This window comes from Aplidium turbinatum, chromosome 8 (assembly GCF_918807975.1).
Source record: "Aplidium turbinatum chromosome 8, kaAplTurb1.1, whole genome shotgun sequence".
NCBI lineage: Eukaryota > Metazoa > Chordata > Ascidiacea > Aplousobranchia > Polyclinidae > Aplidium > Aplidium turbinatum.
In genome coordinates, this window is record NC_137479.1 from 3610546 (window position 1) to 3623711 (window position 13166).

Below are 13166 nucleotides of genomic sequence, written 5' to 3' on the forward strand. Positions count from 1 at the left end.
ATGAAGCAGACTTTCAAATAAAGAACTTTGACCTTTTTGCAAATATTGGTGGGAATGGGAGAGGAGTACTCATTTATGTACATACTCAATTCAGAGCAATCAAGTGGGAAAAATGTCAAGGTGTCATAGACACTGTGGCAGCTAAAATCTCGTTGACTGAATCCAGAAGCATTATATTGGCATGCGTTTACCGAAGCCCAAATAACTCTGAAGATGGTATTAATGAAATAAATGATTATGTGCGAAATCTTGCTTCTAATGCAGTAAATAATGAATTAGTAATACTCGGAGACTTTAATTACCCTGCCGTAGATTGGTCGACCCCTATGTGCACAGCACCCCAGAGTCACCCCGCACACGCATTCTTAGAAGCCTGCAGAGACTCATACTTAAATCAGCATGTCCTCGAACCAACTCGAATGAACCCAAATGGTCAAGGTAACATTCTAGACTTTGTCTTCACTAACAATGACAATTTGATATGTAGTGTAGAAATTGGACCTCCTATTGGCAAAAGTGATCATTGCTCCATTGAGATTATTGTAAACATTGAAAAACCTATCTGGAGACACAACAATTATAAACAATTCTTTCAATACGGAAAAGGAGACTACAATGGTGTAAGGGAATCTCTCAAGAAGGTCAAGTGGGATGTACTGCTCGAAGATAGCCGGGATGTCGAAGAAATGTGGGAGAAATTTAAAAACAAAATCTTGGAAGCAAGAAATAGTTTTATCCCAAAATCACAGGTCCTCAATCATCCCCAATATGAGTGTAAATGGATGAACAGTGCCATTCTGAAGAAAGTGAAAGAAAAACGAAAACAATACAGAATCTGGAAAAGCACTGGAAGCAGAGAAGAATTTCGGAAATACAGTCAAATTAGAAATCAGTGTACAAGTCTCATACGAAATTCTGTAAAAAACATTGAAAAGAACCTGGTTGTGAACATGCAGGAAAATCCAAAAGCATTCTGGAAACGTGTCAAGAGTATGACGAGTCATCAAGAAAAAGTTTCGGAAATTGACACACCAGATGGAAGAGCAACTGACGATACTGAAATTGCTAATGCTCTAAACAGTGCTTTTGCATCTGTATTCACAGAAGAAGAAGATGATAAAATCCCACAACCAGTATGTGTTCCTGTTCCTGTGCCCATGGAGAAACTCCACCAATCTGTTGAAGATGTCGACAAGTTATTACTGTCTTTTGACAGTAACAAGGCTATGGGACCGGATGAAATCCATCCAAGATTGTTAAAAGAGGCTCATTCAGAAATTAAATATCCACTGCAAAAAATCTTCAACCGATCTCTTGCAACATCAAAGTTACCAACAACATGGAAAGAAGCAAATGTCACTGCTGTCTTCAAAAAAGGAAACCGGCACTCTGCTCTTAATTATCGACCGATCAGTCTTACCCCCATTGTATGCAAACTCTTGGAAACTTCTGTCAGGAACCATTTAGTACAACACATGCAGGCAAATGATCTTTTCTCAAAGGATCAGCATGGCTTCAGGGGTCAAAGATCGTGCTTGACTCAACATATTGAAGTCCTAGATGATTGGACAAGAGCGATAGATTCTAGTTCAGGTGTGCATTGTGTATTTGTTGATATTATGAAAGCATTTGATACTGTCCCACACAAGAGATTAGTAGCAAAATTGAAAGCATATGGTGTAGAAGCATCACTCCTGCATTGGATTGAAAACTTCCTGCAAGAGAGACAACAAAGAGTCACAATTAAAGGTGCATTCTCCGCTTGGACTCCAGTAAAGAGTGGTGTTCCCCAAGGGAGTGTTCTCGGACCCATTTTATTTCTGTGCTACATTAATGATCTGCCAAATGACATGAAAACCACTGTGAAGATGTTTGCAGATGACACAAAAATCTATAAAAATGTTAAGTCCATAAATGACTGCCTGTCCTTGCAATGCGATTTAGATAAACTTGTTGCATGGGGAAAGAAATGGAAATTGAAATTTCATCCAAAAAAGTGCACCACAATGTCTATTGGGAAACACACACCCAGCTTTGATTATAAATTTAAAAATACCAGTGGAACATCTACAGTCCTCAAATACATTGAGAATGAAAAAGACCTTGGAGTGATTTTTGACAACAATTTAACCTTCAACACCCACATTCAATCGGTAGTATCTGGTGCAAACAGGCTTGTTGGATTAATCAAGAGATCATTTACATTTCTCGATATAAAGATGTTTCTTATCCTGTTCAAAACATTAATACGACCCAAACTAGAATACAACAACACCGGTGCTGGTTTAGGATCGGCCGCCTTGGTTAGTGACGTCACAAAAATCTGTGACGTCATGCAAAAAAACGCAACTACTTTTAGGAAGGGTGCAAAAACGCGGAAGAGAAGTAAAAGCGGAATGCCTATTGATTTTTAAATATTTGTAGGCATTATTATTGATCTAGCGCTAACTTAAACTGTTACTATTTTGTACCAATTCTCAGCAATTCATTTTTACAATAAAAATACTTGCTTTATTAACGTAACAACTTTCACGTTTATATGTTATCTACAAAACGAGCAATCGTGGTTCAGTATAAGCCGCCCACAGTTTGCTGTGATCGATGAATAGTGCCTCCACCAAATATGCTGTAGCTTTCTCATTTCTGCTCGGACTTTAACAATTTTCCTATCGTTGGATGGCATTATGCTTCATCTACCCGAATGGATTAATTGCCAATCTAAAGTAGGCACTATATTTATGTAGCGCTAACTTAAACTTTATTATTTTGTACCAATTCTCAGCAATTCAATTTTTACAATAAAAATACCAAACCAACACAAATTAAAAGAGTATGTCTTTTTTTATTAACCTAACAACTTTCACGTTTATATGTTATCTACAAAACGAGAAATCGTTGTTCAAACGTAACCGCTCGACGAAGCTTTTTTCCAATGCATTTTTCAAGGCGATTCGATCGTGGTTCAGTATAAGCCGCCCACAGTTTGCTGTGATCGATGAATACTGCCTCCACCAAATATGCTGTAGCTTTCTCATTTCTGCTCGGATTCTAACAATTTTACTATCGTTGGATGGCATTATGCTTCATCTACGCGAATGGATTAATTGTCAATCTAAAGTAGGCATTACATTTATGTAGCGCTAACTTAAACTTTACTATTTTGTACCAATTCTCAGCAATTCATTTATTACAATAAAAATACCAAGCCAACACAAATTAAAAGAGTATGTCTTGGTTTATTCAAATGTTAACTTTCACATTTATATCTAATCCACAAAACGAGCAATCGTTGTTCAAACGTAACCGTTCGACGAAGCTTTTTACCAAAACAATGCAAACACAAAGCGATCAGTTTCCAGTGTTCATTACAAGCCGCCCACAGTTTGCTGTGATCAGTGAATACTGCCTCCACCAAATGTGCTGTAGCTTTCTCATTTCTGCTCGGATTTGAGAAATTTTACCATCGTTGGAATGCACGATACTGCATCTATCCGAATTCATTGGTTGCAAGTTTAAAGTACGCATTATATTGATCTAGCGCTAACTTAAACTTTACTATTTTGTACCAATTCTCAGCAATTCATTTTTTACAATAAAAATACCAAACCAACACAAATTAAAAGAGTATGTCTTGCTTTATTCATATGTTAACTTTCACATTTATATCTAACCCACAAAACGAGCAATCGTTGTTCAAACGTAACCGCTCGACGAAGCTTTTTACCAAAACAATGCAAACACAAAGCGATCAGTTTCGAGTGTTCATTACAAGCCGCCCACAGTTTGATGCGATCGGTGAATAGTGCCTCCACCAAATATGCTGTAGCTTTCTCATTTCTGCTCGGATTTTAACAATTTTACTATCGTTGGATGGCATTATGCTTCATCTACCCGAATGGATTAATTGCCAGTCTAAAGTAGGCACTATATTTATGTAGCGCTAACTTAAACTTTACTATTTTGTAACAATGTAACAATTAACGGGTTTCTATTGTTTAATCTTGAAAAGTGGTGCTGCTGCGTTTGGCTAAATGTGTAGCCTACTATTTTTGCTTGACCAACTGAATCTTGACTTCAAAAACTGCGTAGGCCAAGCACATTGATCCAACATGTCTGGAATAATTAAAAATGTTCAAGCAAGATTCAATTAAAAGGAATTAGTAAACACTTTTTGCCTATTGTCTGCTTATGGATATCATTGCTTAAGTCTGTTTGGAGTTCATGGTGTTGTCCAAATGTCATATCACTTTTGGAGTAATTGATGTTATAATAGTAAAGTTTAAATTAGCGTTAGATAAATGTACTGTATACCTTGGACCAGTGGCGTATTTAGAAATTTTGTTAGGGGGAGGCCAAGACATTGTGTCAGTCAGCCGCGCAGCGGCTGAATCGGCGGCTGGAGTCCAATGGGGGTCTGGGGGTAGTACACACGGGGTAGTCAACGGTAGTACACAGAAAGCTCAAACTTGATGAAAATGGCAGTTAATTGGTTTAAATTTATTCTACTTGGGTTGAAATTAGACTTGTTTGAGCCTTTAAATAGGGGTGGGGTATATCAAAATGTCATATGATGCGTCAGAACGGGGGGAGGGGGTTAGCTGAAACTGTCAGATAAGGGGAGAGAGGGTCCAAAATCAAGAGCGAATCCGCAGAAGTAAGTTACTGTTCCGATCAATGAACCAACAAAAGATATGAAACACTTCAGAACATAAACAATAAGTTAGTCCTCCCGACCTCGAATACCTTTTGAACATTCTCTGCGATTCGCAATGACAATTTACAGTTTAATGCGATGGCTGTGCTTGGCAAATATATCAATGACTGCATCATGCTCGAATACAATATCCTTATTTAAATACATCTGAGCTAGACCATCCAAACGTGGCTCGGTCATGGTCGTGCGGTAATAATTTTTCAGGTACTTTAGTGAACTGAAACATCGCTCATTGGAGGCAGTTGTAACTGGAAGCGTAGCAAAGATTCAAAGTAATAATTTATGGATAATCAGATAAGTGCCGAGTTGTTCAGCCGCTTGATACGCATCCACAAGAGTCGCAGGTCGCTTATCCACAGAAACTGCAAGCCAATTCGCTCTCCATCTTCGCAATTCAATAGTAGCTGCAAAGCAATTGCTTGGTTCAACATCCAGCATTCCATGGTAGAAGTCGAAAATCTCGTCGATCGTGCAGTCCTCATCTTCATGAATCAATGAAGGCAGAAATGTGCTGACTTTAAAAGCTGAGCAGTGCTCATTGAATCTATCGTGAATTTGTGCCATGCAATTGTCAAGAAAAGGAAGAAAAACTGTTGATAATTACATTGCAAAAAGTATACCCCGCCCCCCGCGCTAGGAGAGAGAGAGAGAGATATTGTTTATTTGCCTTTCTAATACGACTCGATATAAAGAAACACAATTACATACAAATCAAAATATGGCTCTAGGATGAATCATCCAAGCAATTATTGCGCTACAACTTTTTTTTTTGCAAAATTTGTATTTTATTTTTTTACCTGATCATTAGGGGGAGGCCATCGCCCTTTATCCTCCCCCCTAAATACGCTACTGCCTTGGACAATGGACATGCAACCAATTGATTCGGGTAGATGCAGTATCGTGCTTTCCAACGTCAGTAAAATTGTCAAAAAAGCTTCATCGAGCGGCTACGTTTGAACAGCGATTTCTCGTTTTGTAGATAACATATAAACGTGAAAGTTGTTAGGTTAATAAAACAAGACATACTCTTTTAATTTGTGTTGGTTTGGTATTTTTATTGTAAAAATTGAATTGCTGAGAATTGGTACAAAATAATAAAGTTTAAGTTACCCGCTACATAAATATAATGCCTACTTTAGATTGGCAATTAATCCACTCGGGTAGATGAAGCATAATGCCATCCAACGATAGGAAAATTGTTAAAATCCGAGCAGAAATGAGAAAGCTACAGCATATTTGGTGGAGGCACTATTCACAGATCGCATCAAACTGTGGGCGGCTTGTATTGAACACTCGAAACTGATCGCTTTGTGTTTGCATTGTTTTGGTAAAAAGCTTCGTCGAGCGGTTACGTTTGAACAACGATTGCTCGCTTTGTGGATTAGATATAAATGTGAAAGTTGTTAGGTGAACAAAGCAAGACATACTCTTTTAATTTGTGTTGGTTTGGTATTTTTATTGTAAAAAATGAATTGCTGAGAATTGGTACAAAATAGTAAAGTTTAAGTTAGCGCTACATAAATATAATGCCTACTTTAGATTGGCAATTAATCCATTCGAGTAGATGAAGCATAATGCCATCCAACGATAGGAAAATTGTTAGAATCCGAGCAGAAATGAGAAAGCTACAGCATATTTGGTGGAGGCAGTATTCATCGATCACAGCAAACTGTGGGCGGCTTATACTGAACCACGATCGAATCGCCTTGAAAAATGCATTGGAAAAAAGCTTCGTCGAGCGGTTACGTTTGAACAACGATTGTTCGTTTTGTGGATTAGATATAAATGTGAAAGTTAACATATGAATAAACCAAGACATACTCTTTTAATTTGTGTTGGTTTGGTATTTTTATTGTAAAAAATGAATTGCTGAGAATTGGTACAAAATAGTAAAGTTTAAGTTAGCGCTACATAAATGTAATGCCTACTTTAGACTGGCAATTAATCCATTCGGGTAGGTGAGGCATCATGCTTTCCAACGATAGGAATATTGTTAAAATCCGAGCAGAAATGAGAAAGCTACAGCATATTTGGTGGAGGCAGTATTCATCGATCACAGCAAACTGTGGGCGGCTTACACTGAACCACGATCGAATCGCCTTGAAAAATGCATTGGAAAAAAGCTTCGTCGAGCGGTTACGTTTGAACAACGATTTCTCGTTTTGTAGATAACATATAAACGTGAAAGTTGTTACGTTAATAAAACAAGACATACTCTTTTAATTTGTGTTGGTTTGGTATTTTTATTGTAAAAATTGAATTGCTGAGAATTGGTACAAAATAGTAAAGTTTAAGTTACCCGCTACATAAATATAATGCCTACTTTAGATTGGCAATTAATCCATTCGAGTAGATGAAGCATAATGCCATCCAACGATAGGAAAATTGTTAAAATCCGAGCAGAAATGAGAAAGCTACAGCATATTTGGTGGAGGCACTATTCACCGATCGCATCAAACTGTGGGCGGCTTGTATTGAACACTCGAAACTGATCGCTTTGTGTTTGCATTGTTTTGGTAAAAAGCTTCGTCGAGCGGTTACGTTTGAACAACGATTGCTCGTTTTGTAGATAACATATATACGTGAAAGTTGTTAGGTTAATAAAACAAAGCATACTCTTTTAATTTGTGTTGGCTTGGTATTTTTATTGTAAAAATTGAATTGCTGAGAATTGTTACAAAATAGTAAAGTTTAAGTTAGCGCTAAATAAATGTAATGCCTACTTTAGATTGGCAATTAATCCATTCGAGTAGATGAAGCATAATGCCATCCAACGATAGGAAAATTGTTAGAATCCGAGCAGAAATGAGAAAGCTACAGCATATTTGGTGGAAGCAGTATTCATCGATCACAGCAAACTGTGGGCGGCTTATACTGAACCACGATCGAATCGCCTTGAAAAATGCATTGGAAAAAAGCTTCGTCGAGCGGTTACGTTTGAACAACGATTTCTCGTTTTGTAGATAACATATAAACGTGAAAGTTGTTAGGTTAATAAAACAAGACATACTCTTTTAATTTGTGTTGGTTTGGTATTTTTATTGTAAAAATTGAATTGCTGAGAATTGGTACAAAATAGTAAAGTTTAAGTTACCCGCTACATAAATGTAATGCCTACTTTAGATTGGCAATTAATCCATTCGGGTAGATGAAGCATAATGCCATCCAACGATAGTAAAATTGTTAAAATCCGAGCAGAAATGAGAAAGCTACAGCATATTTGGTGGAGGCACTATTCACCGATCGCGTCAAACTGTGGGCGGCTTGTAATGAACACTCGAAACTAATCGCTTTGTGTTTGCATTGTTTTGATAAAAAGCTTCGTCGAGCGGTTACGTTTGAACAACGATTGCTCTTTTTGTGGATTAGATATAAATGTGAAAGTTAACATATGAATAAAGCAAGACATACTCTTTTAATTTGTGTTGGTTTGGTATTTTTATTGTAAAAAATGAATTGCTGAGAATTGGTACAAAATAGTAAAGTTTAAGTTAGCGCTACATAAATGTAATGCCTACTTTAGACTGGCAATTAATCCATTCGAGTAGATGAAGCATAATGCCATCCAACGATAGGAAAATTGTTAGAATCCGAGCAGAAATGAGAAAGCTACAGCATATTTGGTGGAGGCAGTATTCATCGATCACAGCAAACTGTGGGCGGCTTATACTGAACCACGATTGCAAAAATGAATTGCTGAGAATTGGTACAAAATAGTAACAGTTTAAGTTAGCGCTAGATCAATAATAATGCCTACAAATATTTAAAAATCAATTGGCTTTCCGCTTTTACTTCTATTCCGCGTTTTTGCACCCTTCCTACAAGTAGTTGCGTTTTTTTGCATGACGTCACAGATTTTTGTGACGTCACTAACCAAGGCGGCCGATCCTAAACCAGCACCCAAAACTTGTCCCATGTCTCCATGACCTGCCTTACGATGAAAGACTAAAAAGACTAGACCTACCAACACTAACATTTAGAAGACTCCGAAATGACATGATTCAAACTTTCAAAAATCTTCAAAATTTTTATGATGTTAATGAAAAATAAATTTTTTCCTTACATGAAGGTGTCCACAACACTCGAGGTCACAAATTTAAATTAAAAGTCAGTACTTTCAAAACAACAAAGCGAAGAAATTTTTTTCCGAATCGGATCGTAAATGAATGGAATAAGTTACCCGAGCAAATTGTCACAGCACCTAGTTTAAACAGCTTCAAAGCAAGACTGGATCACCACTGGCGAAATAGAGAAGTTAAATTTGACCCAATTGAGTAGTCATATTTGGCAAGTACTGGCCGCCTCCACTAATGTTGACATTCAGTACATCTTGTAACTTGTACAGTATATAACGTATGTAGCCCATTATTGTATGATGTACCGGTATTGTATACCTATCTCTACTGACAGTTATATTCTATCTTATATGGTGTCTCCAGCCCCAGGTGTTTTTGTTTGATTTTAGTGTTATGCTGTGCCTTAAATAAGATATGTATCATCTCTGAGGTAGTATTGACTCGTTTTTCTTGGTGTTTTGTCTCTTGTTTATGACTTCCTTGTTGGTATTCTATTTCGTTTTTTTTTTATTTATTTAATATTGATACGTAAGTTATGAAGGTGAAAAAGCACTGCTGTGCTTGCAACACCATTATTACTATTATAACACATATAGCACAATACCAGCACTTTACATAATACATTAACAATTGATTGAATCTTTATCCTCGGACTAGGAAAATAACACAGGGCAACATAAAAAAACTGTGTAGAAAAATAAGCGGATGATACGTTTCAGGAGTGATCAAAATAAAACTTAACTTTCCTACAAAATAAAACTTTAAAATAGTACGGTGTCGGTATGGTACATAATACAGCAGTGCAAAAAAATCGTAGTAATTTTTTGTACCTTGATGGGCAGACTTTATGCCTATTTTGGCAAAATTTAAAACGTCCTCATAATTTAATTTTGGCTGTGGTTATTTTAATCTACCGGCCGCTTTTGGCCATCAGGTCAGATACCTCAACCTCATCCCTTTCCCTCTGCTCTTCCTCTCCCAATCTTCCTATACAACATGACGTCATCAATTAGGCTCAACTATTCCAGGAGTCTATATGGAGGGTGCTTAGAAGAATGCTTAGAAGAATGCTTAAAATTTCATGGAAGGATAAAATCACAAACAAAGATGTACTGTCCAGAATACAAACCAACATGGAAGTTCTACAAACCATAAAATCAAGAAAATTGAAATATTTTGGCCACATGATTCGCAATAATTCTATTCAAAGACAACTACTAGAAGGAAAAATGAACGGCAAACGAAATAGGGGCAGACCAACAAGAATTTGGAGACTGGTCAGGACTTAACTACAAAACTGCAGTAGAAAAATCTTACAACAGAGAAACTTGGCGTCTCATTACCTCCAACCCTCGACGAGAGGAAGGAACTTAATGTTGATGATGATATGGAGGGTAAAGTTAGATAATAAGTGGTACATTATGTTTTTATTTCTGACCATCACAATGAAAAACAATATATGCCAAACATAGCAGAGATCTAGAAAAAAGTAGAAACGAAAAAACGCGGACGTTATAACGTGCATGATATCAAAGCAGGAAATCAGTTTAAAATATGGCATGGTCGCAACACTTTAATAGGATTTTTCAAAATTTAAAAAAAAAGCAATGAGAGAAAAAAGGGAAGTGAAATTTTTTTTAACCATTTGTATGAGTAAAACAAATAAAAAACGTTTCTTTTAACAAATCTGTGAAAGCAATTTTTGAATTGTTTATTCTATCGCAGAGTTGCCACATTCCACGAATTTGGCTTTTTTTTAAATTAACTCTTTAAAATGCATATAATCAATATTTTTCATATATTGTAACTTTACCAGATGCAACCATATTCACCATTGTTCAATACATGTTCTATACTTGTTTAATACTCGTAATGTGGCGGATTCAAACTCATCCGCTACAGTCCTTATTTTTATCAGGGCCGGATTTACCAGTAGGCAGAGTAGGCAGTTGCCTAGGGCGTCAAATTATTGGGGGCGGCAAAATATACGAATATTATGAAATATATAATAATTCACAAAAGATATATTCAGATGTATAGCAATTAATAAATATGTTATCACATTACACACATTTATAAACAGTGCGGCAAGTCATGTATGGCAAGTCATCGCCCTAGAGTACTTTACGCTTGATTGGTTTTCAACAATATGTGCCGCTTAGCGCTTCTTTTAGTTATCTGTATCGCTTAGTATGGAGGACTAGGCTTTGTCTGTGCAATTTTTATTAATCTTTGTTCGGTTTGTTTCACTGTTAGTAAATTTGCAGAAGCCTAGAAAAAATGTTTTTAGTCAATGTTATGATGATGGAAAAGTTGCAGGCTATTTTGTGTACTTGCCTTGATGCTTAAAGTATGTATGAGACTAGTACAAGCCAAAAAGTAAGACTAGTATACGAAAGAACTTTAGTTTCATGAAGTTTTATAAAAATGGCGACATTGAGGACAAATGAGAACAAGTGCCTGTGTTGTATCGAAAAATCGAAAAACACTATCAAAAATTTTTTTGGGGGGCGGCACTTTTCTCATCTGCCTAGGGCAGCACTTAGGCTAAATCCGGCTCTGCCTTTTATACTTGCTATGTTACGGACTACTTTCAGAATTATTTTCGCTACAACTTACTAAAATCCGCTACAAGTCATAAATAAATGCACACTTTATTATTTTTAATAGAAACAGGCCTTTTTTGTCTAATATTTTCCTTGTTTTGGCCTTTTTTGTATTATTTTGGCTTTAAGACCTTTTCATAGTCTGGCAACTTTGCTCTGTTAAGTATTGTGCCATTGGGCTCCGGAAAAACCTAGAACATCACACAACTCAGGCGAAAGAGAAATTGAAAAAAGAAAACTAATCGGAAAAAATGATGGTTTGCGAAAATGAGAGAACTTACATACCTGGGACTGGTATATAAGTCCCCCCCACCCCCACCCAGTCGAGAGCCTGCATGTTCGACTCCAGCCACCGGCACTTGCTGTTGTTTCTCTGGGCAAGAAACTTTACGATAATTGCCTCTACCTAGTGATCGATTTCGAGTAATGGGTAGTACCAAATTTAAGTCATAAGTAGAGTAGACAACCGGAAACAGACATTGCCGTCGGCTGCAGCGTGGGTCAGGTGTACGTCGGAAGGCGTACACCGATGCATAGCGCTCAAGTCCGCTTTCCCGCAATGCAGGATAAAGATAAACAAACAAACAAACAGGACTCAATGGTCATGGCTCTTCCGCCTTAGTTGTGTAATGTTCTAAGCGTTACCGTGGGCTACGTAATGAAAAAATCTAAGGCGCTGTTATGGTTATAAATCGGCCTAGTAAGCAAAAGTTTGAGCCAAATGTTGGCTTTACACTGTTATCCTGGCTAGATAGACTTTGGCATAAAACAGGATATGTGAGATCTAGGCTATATTTGACTGAATCCCATAATTCACTGAATCACTCTGAATCCCATAATTTCTTCACAATTGACGAACTATACACAATAGAAACTGCAAAATTTATGTTCAAACTCAAACACAATCACTTACCCCAATGCTTTAATTCTTTATTTCAACTTAATAACAATTTGCACTCAATATCAACCAGAAGCAACAATCACTTTTACCTCCCCTACTTCTCCAAAAGCTTGACTCAACAATCCATTCAGTTTAGTGGAGTTAAAGTGTGGAACCATCTCCCGAAAACCATCACTGAAATTGAAACCTTTTCAATATTTTGCAGTAACTTGAAAAAGCACTTGCGTTTTGAAAATTAACCTCTAATAACATATGCTGTAACTCTTTAATTATCTGACTGTATTATTGATTGTTGCACCATATCCTGGTATAGCATGCCTTTCCTAATGCCACTTTTGTAAATTTATCCTACATATCATATATTACTATATTATACATTAACATATCTTAGGCTACTATACGTATATCTTATATATTACACCCGACCGGATAAGGCTGATGATTAGCCTACTGTCTTTACTCTTCCATGAATAAGCTACTATACCATTTTGTATAATTTAATATTTGCCAGATAAGAATATATCACTATGTTACTACCAGCTTGCATCTAACTACTCCCTGATTATTATAAGCTATTATGTTCGTTCAGAGGATCGCTTGACTTTTCGTAAGATTATTATTTAGGTTGGTTTGGAAAAGATGCTTGAAACAACTCAGACACTAGCCTACATCCTTCATCGGCACTACCAAAGAATCTCCACCTCTCATTAGCGATACCAAAAACACTCCATCCCTCATTGACGCTATAAAAGATGATTCAACTCTTATTAGAAATACCAAAAACACGCTGTTATATCATCATGCTTCTTATGCTCTTACATGCGCAGGAAATTAATTTAAAAAACAAAGCTTTTTTAACTATTTTATCT